Genomic DNA, 8,412 nt, shown 5'->3' on the forward strand with positions numbered 1-8,412 from the left:
GCGTTCAACACGTCTCCCAGAGCGGACGAGGAGGAGGCCTCGGAGGATCCGCTTTCCTGCTTCGGCATGTTTTCGGAATCAGTATCGCGACTTTACCCGAAAAACCGTAACGCGACTATTCCCGAAGACCGGAAAACGACACCCCACTTTTGACACCACTGTTGTAACGGCTCATGGAGAGAGAGAGAACGCAAGAGGTAACAACCAAAACAACTTTATTAAGATAAGACCGCCATCGGACCGAATGCCCTTTTTCATTGTTAAACTTTGGTATATATGTACAACTTAAAAAACATGTGACAAGTTAAAAAACGATAACATATTAGTAGGTTATTTTTTCCATTATTGGAGGAGTTCCAACAGATTGACGAAGAACAGAAGATGGTGGTGTATAGAAGCTGGTGTCAATGTGGGATTGACGAAGAACAGAAGATGGTGGTGCTTAAGAACAGCAACTACAGACTAGTGTCCATGTGGGATGGACAAAGACTAGCAGATTGTGGTCCTTAGAAGCCAGTTAGTAAAGACTGGTGTTGGTAGATGAATGGCCAAATTTCCGTGAATCGCGAACGCGTTCCGGAAATCGGGTATTTGTTTGCTCCGATTTGTAAACTGCGAACGCGGTCACGTGAGGTCTAACAGACACACAGACAGACAGACAGACAGACAGACACGGCGGTGTAATACCTCTCCGTGACATACGTCACTCGGAGAGGTAACTAGTTAGCAGTATAAACACTACTGTCTTGTTTCACCTCAACGATATTCTTAGTTTGCCAACATGAGTGTTAACGTTAAATATCACCAAAGCTGACTTGTGGTTAGACGCGCTGAAAGTCAATGCGCACCATAATAAGAATGAAAACTTCTAGGCTATAACCCGATAACGATTAGCCCTTTCACTGATCTAATTGCCAACATGATTCTTTTTTCTATTATAAAATCTAAACCTGATTATTTAAACGTGTATTTAACTTACGGCTCACTCTGAACCGTTAATGTCCCTTCATTACAGACACGAAAATTGAAACCCAAAGTTTACTTCACCTCAGGTCTCAATTATTTACATTTTGGTTCACTAAGCCTATTGCGGATAACAATTGATTCACCCGACAGGGTCCAGCGGCCGTATTCTGCAGAAAAGTTTAGCTCCTCCTTAAGCCCTTGGCTCGCTGGTTGGACCGTCAACTATTGCCCTTGGACTTCTAATTGGCGGCATCCATCGATGACGTTCCTTTCCTTGGGTCAGTGATTGGAGGTTCAGCTGGCAAAAATAAGCCTTACAATTCAGTTCAGTTAGCATTTCAAGTGGAACTGAATCTCAGTGTAAGGTCAGTGTACAGTGTAAATTTATCGTCAAAGGTCAGCGCTGTAAACTTTAACCCCAAATTAAGTTATTAAAGCCACCTATCTTATGAACTAAACAGTAATTTCGTGCCGGCTATTTCAATTAATTTTTTCGTTGCTGTCTGCTCTATATTTGCTTTGTCTTCATTGAATCAATTCAACATACTAGAGACAGCCGCTTGTTAAGGTAATGATTTGGTAACAATGTGTAATGTTGATTAATGTGTTAACTTATGTGATTAAAGTTAAAACGAACGTTCTCTCATAACAAGATTTAATTTAATGTTTTTAAATAAAAGTAAACAAAGGTTACAGTAACGTAGCGGGCCGGTCTCGAACGACTATATCTTGATTACAAAATATTTTCCTTATATATAGCTTAACACAGCGGGTTTAGATAAATCGTTAGTGTATTAAAAAATAGTTAGTCTACAGATTTTTTTTATGAACGATAACATTCGGCCATCCTAAGCATTAGGCCCCTGACTAATATTAACAATTATAGATGCCGTTAATACATTAGTTGTTTTTCGTTTGGCTACGCGTTCTGATAGTCGAAAGAGGTGGTGGTGTCCAGGCACTGCCATCGGGAACGTTCGAATCAGTACTAGTTGGATTGATTGAGAATGCATCGTCGTTGTCGCCTTCCTCATCCGACTTGAATTCGTCCTGAGCATCGAACAGGTTCCATCGCTTTAGTATGTCCACTGGGGCTGTATTTCGGTAGAATCGTTGGGTGCGTTGTGTTCCGGGAAGATCTTCAATTTGATACCGGTCGTAGCCCAGTTTTTTGGAGACTACATACGGACCTTTAAACTTGGCGTTGGTTTTTCTGGACAGTCCTGTTGCTGCGGGTTCCCTCTCAACAACGACAAGATCGCCAGGCTCGTACGTCGTTGCTTTGGATCGTTTGGCGTTGTACCGCTGACTCTGTTTCTCTTGATCTGCTCTGATCTTGTCTATAGCCTCTGCCCGTCGCTCCAAGATGTCCTTGTCTAAGGTTATGTTAACAGCGTCGATGACTTGATTTCCCGTTGGGTTTCGTGGTTCATAATTGAACAATAAGGAAAATGGCGTTGTTTTAGTGGCATGGTGTTCCGTATTGTTTCACCCCATTGGGTCTGGTGCAGCCGTTCGTCCCAGTCTTTTTCATCATCTCTTCAACTAAGGCTTGCGATGGAAGGCGTAATGGTACGATTATACCGTTCTACTTGACCGTTTCCGCGGGGAGTTGCTGTAGAATTCTTAACGTGGATAATATTCGCCCGTTCGCAGACAGCCTCGAAGTTCTTGCTAGTGTACTCATTTCCTTGGTCAGTAATAAGTCGTCGTGGTGCTCCAAACAAACCAATAAGTTCTTCAAGGATTTTCATAACTGGACCCGAGCTGGCATTCCGTACGGGGCGAAGTATGGTATACTTGGTAAATGCGTCTACGATAAAGACGAGGTACGTATTCCCACGAATGCTTCTTGTAATAACGCCGTATGTAACGCGTAAAAGAAGCACGACTACCCTTGTAAACGTGTAAACAATAACTTACTTTTTTATTATGTTACTACTGGCTTTTATACAACTTGAAACGTATTAATAAAAAACATATAAATCGATAAGGTGCAAAGGTTATCACACCTCCCTCCTAAATTGTTAATTTAAGATTGTCCAAAACGTTCGGGCGAGAGACCAGGGTGACAGGCCGAAACATCGCCTCTCAGCCGTGATATTTGGTTCGGGGTTGAAGTGCGCCGTTAACTTAGCCACAACTAAGCGGGCTCGGAGTATGCCCTCGACCTTATCCTTAGTCGGCTGGATACCGTCCCGTGAAATCTTATGACCTAGGTAGACAACTTCTGGTAACATTAGTGAACATTTGTCCTTACCTAGCCGGAATCCGTTGTCCTCCATGGTGCCCAAGACTCGATCCAAGGTCAGCAAATGGTTGTCGTCGTTCTGCGCTGTGACCAAAACGTCATCCAGGAATGACTGACAGCCGGGGATACCGCCGAGAACTTCCGCCATAATACGTTGGAAAATGGCTGGGGCCGACGCAACTCCGTACATCAAACGAGTCACCTCAAACAAGCCCAAATGCGTGTTTATAGTGCAGATTTTCTGAGAGTCCGTGTCCAATTTCACCTGCGCGTACGCGTGTCGCATGTCCAATTTCACCTGCGCGTACGCGTGTCGCATGTCCAACTTCGTGAACTTCTGTCCCCCGGCCAGCTTACTAAAAAGCTCAGGTGCAGTGGGTAGGGGATACTGTTCGATCCTTAGATTTGGATTAACGGTGACACTGTAGTCCGCGCAAATACGAACCTCCCCGTTTTTCTTCATTACTGGGACGATTGGCGTGACCCAGTCGGACACTTTAACTGGTTTCAAGATTCCCTGTTCTTGTAGGCGCCTCAGTTCCCGTTCAACTGGTTTGAGCAACGCGAACGGCATTGGTCGTGGTTTCTTAAAAACCGGTTTAACATCTGGACGTAGCGTGAGTGTAGCGACTTGATTCTTAACGCAACCCAGTTCGTCCGTGAATAGCGTTGAATGTTTTTCCATGACGTCCTTTAGTGTAACCGTTCTGACTTCTTTCGTCATGCTACGGACATCTTCCAGCTTGATCTGGAACTGCCGGAAAAACGTGCGGCCAAGTAATGGTCGTTCCTTGCCCTTGACTACGAAAAACTCATGAGTACGAGTGATCTTATTATGGGTTATGGGAGTGGAGAACGATCCTAACGACTGCGCCAAACGATGTATCCTACACCGATCTTGTGGCTAAGTTAACGGCGCACTTCAACCCCGAACCAAATATCACGGCTGAGAGGCGACGTTTCGGCCTGTCACCCTGGTCTCTCGCCTTCCTCCGTCGTCGGCTCCTAGGTCCTGCTTTGCCCTCTTTGGAACGACACACAGTTGAAAAGTGACCTCTCCTACCACAGGTACGACAGTCCTTATCCTTAGCAGAACAATCGTCCGGACTATGATTACTTTTTCCGCAGCGAAAGCAGGGGTCGCAACTGGCACCTGACATCGTAGGGCGTACCTTCTGGCCCCGGAGCGCTTGAACTGGAACCGTAGATCCATTACCCTTGATATCCTCAGCGTCCCGTGTGGCTAGCTCCATTGACATAGCCAGTTCTGTAGCCGCGGAAAATGTTAGAGACTTGACAGACAACAGTTTCTTCAGCGTAGACTCGTCCCGAATACCCGCCACAAACTGGTCTCGTAAGTAGTCATCGATCTGGGCCCGAACTTGCAAGTTTTGCTCAGGTGTCGCAGTGAAGCCACGTAATCCGCTATCGATTCTTGAGGTTTTTGGTGACATCGGCCAAAACGTCGCCTCTCAGCCGTTATATTTGGTTCGGGGTTGAAGTGCGCCGTTAACTTAGCCACAAGATCGGTGTAGGATACATCGCTTGGCGCAGTCGGCGCGCATAAGTCCTGGATAAGAGCATACACCTTCTTACCCACAGAAATCAGCAACACACCCGCCTGTAACTTCTTGTCAATGCCGTTAACCGTGAAGAACAGCTCCAATCGTTCGACGTAAGACTTCCAGTCGTCCTCCCCCGGAAGGAACTCGCCAACAGACCCCAAATATGCCGCCATCGAGAATCGAAAGTTCACTCCGTCGCCACTGTAATAACGCCGTATGTAACGCGTAAAAGAAGCACGACTACTCTTGTAAACGTGTAAACAATAACTGACTTTTTTATTATGTTACTACTGGCTTTTATACAACTTGAAACGTATTAATAAAAAACATATAAATCGATAAGGTGCAAAGGTTATCACACTTCTAACGAATGGTCCCAGGTGGTCCACGTGGATGGTATCGAACGGATGGGCTACTTTCTCAATTGGGTGCAGGTAACCTGGCTTTCTTCCTCCGGGATACTTGTGGTATAGACAGTCCAAACAAGAAGAGATGTAGCGGCGGACGTATTTCTTCATGCCGGGAAACCAGAATTTTTCACGCATTTTCGACAAAGTTTTATCCACTCCAAAATGACCTATGTCATCATGATGTTTTTTGACGATTCGCCAGCGAGCCTTTTGAGGTACGACCCAAAGATACTTCTCGTCTCCTCTATCGTTGGACGTTCGCTTGAAGATTTTTCCATCTTTCAGTATGTATTCCTGATGAACGGATTTCTCATCTTTCGTAAGTCTTGTTTTTCGCTCCAATTTTTCCTTGATTAGCCGTAGTTTTGGATCTTCGTGTTGAGCGGTGGCTAACCAGTCATCAAGCGTTATGTGGACATTCAAAACGTGAAGCCCATCAACTGAATCAGTTTCCTCCGGGTTGTCGTATGGTGCGCGACTGAGTGCATTCACGTGGGCCATCTTTGTCCCTGGTCGATGTTCGATATCGTATGTGAACTCTTGTAATTTGAGGAACCATCGTCCGATTCTTGGGAGAATGTTGCGTTTGGACATAGTTTCTCGTACGGCGTTACAATCAGTGAACATTCTACCGAGTAAATAGACACGAAATCTTTCCAATGCCCAGACTACAGCCAAAGTCTCCAGCTCGCTTGAATTGTACCGACTTTCTTCTGGGGTTGTACGGCGACTTGCATATTGAATAGGGTGAAACAGAGTGTCGTCCCCTCTCTGAAGTAACATCGCTCCGATACCAATACTACAAGCGTCTGTATGGATTTCTGTTTCGGCATCATGCTGATATAGTCCCAAGAGCGGGCGTTCTGACAGGCATTTCTTCAGGGCAACAAACGCATTTTCTTCGTGTTCAGTCCACGTCCATACGGAGTCTTTCTTCAACAATCGTGTCAATGGTTCTTGTGGAAAGTGTTGGACGCATTCAATCTTCCTTTTCCCAGGACGTATACCATGCTGACCAAATTCGAATCCCAGGTAATCGATTTCATTGCGTAGGAAAAAGCATTTCCGCAGGTTCAAGGTGAGGTTGGCGTTTCGGAAGACGTCGAGAATTTGACGTAGGTGGTCGAGGCCTTTTTCAACTGTCGTTGTTGGTATGAGGATATCATCCATATACGCTAGGGCGATCGTGAATCTCAACGGACCAAGCACGGCATTGACCATCCTCTGAAATACTGCTGGGGCGTTCGTTAGTCCGAAAGGCATGGTCTTGAAGTTATATTGTCCATCCGGTGTGATGAGCGACGTTTTATCTTGGGACTCTTTATCGACCGGGATCTGATAATATCCTGAAGCCATGTCCAGAGCGGTGAACCATTTATTCCCGCTAAGTCTTTCGAGCTGGTCATCGATAAGAGGTAATGGATAGGCATCTCGTTTCGTAATTTTGTTTAACCCTCTGTAGTCGATGCAGAGTCGTTCATCACCCGTCTTCTTTTTGACCACCAGGACAGGACTGGAGTAGGGAGAGAATGAATCTTCGATTATGTTGGCCTGTTTCAATTCGGCAACCATGTTCCGGACCTTCTCTCGTTGACTATGAGATAAACGATAAGGTCTAAACGTGACGGGTTGGTCAGTCGTCAGTTCGATCGTCATTTTCGTAGCCGTGGTCCTTCCAAGCTCGTTGATGTTGTCTGCAAAGCAGTCGCGGTACTCGGTGATGAGATCATGCAAGGACTGTTTTTTGTTTAGCCGATACTGACGGTCCAACGTTGACTTCGTTTATGTCTATCGGTCGCCTTTTTCGCTGATCAGTGGCTAGGACCTGAAGTACGGCAGGGTCAATAGACTGTTCTTCGCATCGGTCCACTCTAAGTTCCCTCTGATTGGACTTGAACTGTAAATCCGTGTTCAATACGTTGACGACTGGTAGTATGGTGCATCCATCCGCATCGATGTTCAGTATGTTTCTGGCTATGTAGTGTTCTCTCCCAGCCTGTGTTCGTAGCTGGGCTTCGACGTAAACATCCTGATCGTACCAGTTTTCCTCCGTCGTATATAACGCAACCAAACCAATGTAATTGGGTGGTATGACGGTGGCTTCTTTTACCCATAAGCTGACATTCTGTTTGGGTAGTTCTGGTATTCTCATCGTCGTCAGACACTCGTCGTCGTTATCGTTAGTATCATGTTCTTCGTTGAAAAGTCGCAACGTTGCTTTTCTTCGAATGACGGTGACATGTGGTTTATCGGTGAACGGCTGTCCGACGAGTAAAGGTATAGCTTGAGCGATGCTGGGTACTACGTAAACTTCAACTGTCGCGCTGGCTTGATCAATGATAATTTCAGCCGTAAAGACGCCGATCGGACCAACACGGCCAGCTCCATAGCCGCCTATGGTGCAATTCGATGGTGGTTTTTGATATTCCAGCTGAAGTCCAGACGGATGGTAACGCATTGGCTTCCCAAATCAACGTACGCTTGAATAGGGTGACCATTGATGGTAGCATCCTTGAAATATTTCAGGTTCGTGTTTTGATTCGATGTACTGTCGTCCAAATGCGCTGACGTGAGATTGGATTTCGATTTGCCTTTGTCCGGACAGTTATCTTCGGTATGCCCAGTTCGTTGGCAAGTAGGACACCGTGGTTTTTGTTGAGGTTCGGAGCAGTCTCTGGAGTAATGTCCGTAGCGCGAGCAATTGAAACAAATGGGTTCTCCCTTGTCGTTGTAACGTGGTTTCCGTGAGCCGTTGGTCGTACGTTTCTCGTGTCGTGGACCGTCGCTAGTTTCGTTTTTGGAAGAACGATGCTGATTATTATCCTTTGAATCTCTTACGTTGGGTCTGCTGACCCTGATGGTACTGTCTGACGTTTGACGAGCCATCAAGTACCTATCTTCCATTTGCTTCATACCGCTAAGCAACTCCTGTGGTGTTGTGAATTCGCGCGCTCCAAGTGCCGTTATGAGTCGTTCATCGTTGAGACCGGTGATGATATACTCGATCATGGCGGTGTCGGAAAAGCCACAACGGGTAGCTTTCCCTCGCTTGTCATAAAATAAGTCTCCACAGATTCTCCGGGTTGTTTGACACGACGTTCCATTTCCCGATGTAGTCGTTGGGTGCTTTTCGTTTCGGGAAACCATTGCTGAAGCAGTTGTTTCCATTCAGTCCACGTGTAGCTGACTGTTGCAAGGCCGTCGTACCATGTTTTTGCTG

At 45.9% G+C, this 8,412-nt stretch overlaps 1 pseudogene across 1 annotated transcript; it reads right to left on the bottom strand.

The window, feature by feature from the left end:
* Window positions 1-1,866: 1,866 nt before the first annotated feature.
* On the bottom strand, window positions 1,867-5,134 carry LOC149644087 (uncharacterized; annotated as a pseudogene). Its single transcript, XR_016372054.1, has 5 exons — window positions 4,281-5,134; window positions 3,516-4,018; window positions 3,050-3,482; window positions 2,543-2,779; window positions 1,867-2,369 (listed from the first exon to the last, which is right to left on the bottom strand). The product of XR_016372054.1 is annotated as an uncharacterized LOC149644087 (transcript).
* Between the last annotated feature and the right edge of the window lie 3,278 nt (window positions 5,135-8,412).

The sequence above is a fragment of the Phalangium opilio genome, unplaced genomic scaffold (genome assembly GCF_054372755.1).
Source record: "Phalangium opilio isolate 3A_F unplaced genomic scaffold, DU_Popi_V2 ptg000091l_1, whole genome shotgun sequence".
Classification (NCBI taxonomy): Eukaryota; Metazoa; Arthropoda; class Arachnida; order Opiliones; family Phalangiidae; genus Phalangium; species Phalangium opilio.